The sequence below is a fragment of the Callorhinchus milii genome, unplaced genomic scaffold, assembly GCF_018977255.1.
Source record: "Callorhinchus milii isolate IMCB2004 unplaced genomic scaffold, IMCB_Cmil_1.0 Scaffold22, whole genome shotgun sequence".
Taxonomy (NCBI): domain Eukaryota; kingdom Metazoa; phylum Chordata; class Chondrichthyes; order Chimaeriformes; family Callorhinchidae; genus Callorhinchus; species Callorhinchus milii.
Window position 1 is genome coordinate 3,848,948 of NW_024704763.1, and position 328 is coordinate 3,849,275.

Consider the following 328-nt stretch of genomic DNA (forward strand, 5'->3'; position numbering starts at 1 on the left):
CCGGTGGTGTTCCACCCCGGCTTTACACAGTAATAAACAGGTCACGACACAGATCCTGCCACACACTGCAACCATCGCTCAGATGAACCGCTTGTAATGTCACCAAAATGAAACAGCCAATTTAAAAAGGGGATTTTTTTTATTTAAAACCACTCTGGAGAGAGAGAGAGAGGGTGGTGAAAAGGCATGGAACAACTGGTAAAACGATTTGTGTTTTAATAAAAATCCAACCGATAAAACTATTTACATTTTCATACATGCAAGTTACAAACACAAGACCATTAAAAGCGTCTAAAATGCACGATGACCCCACCCCACAGCCCCCCCC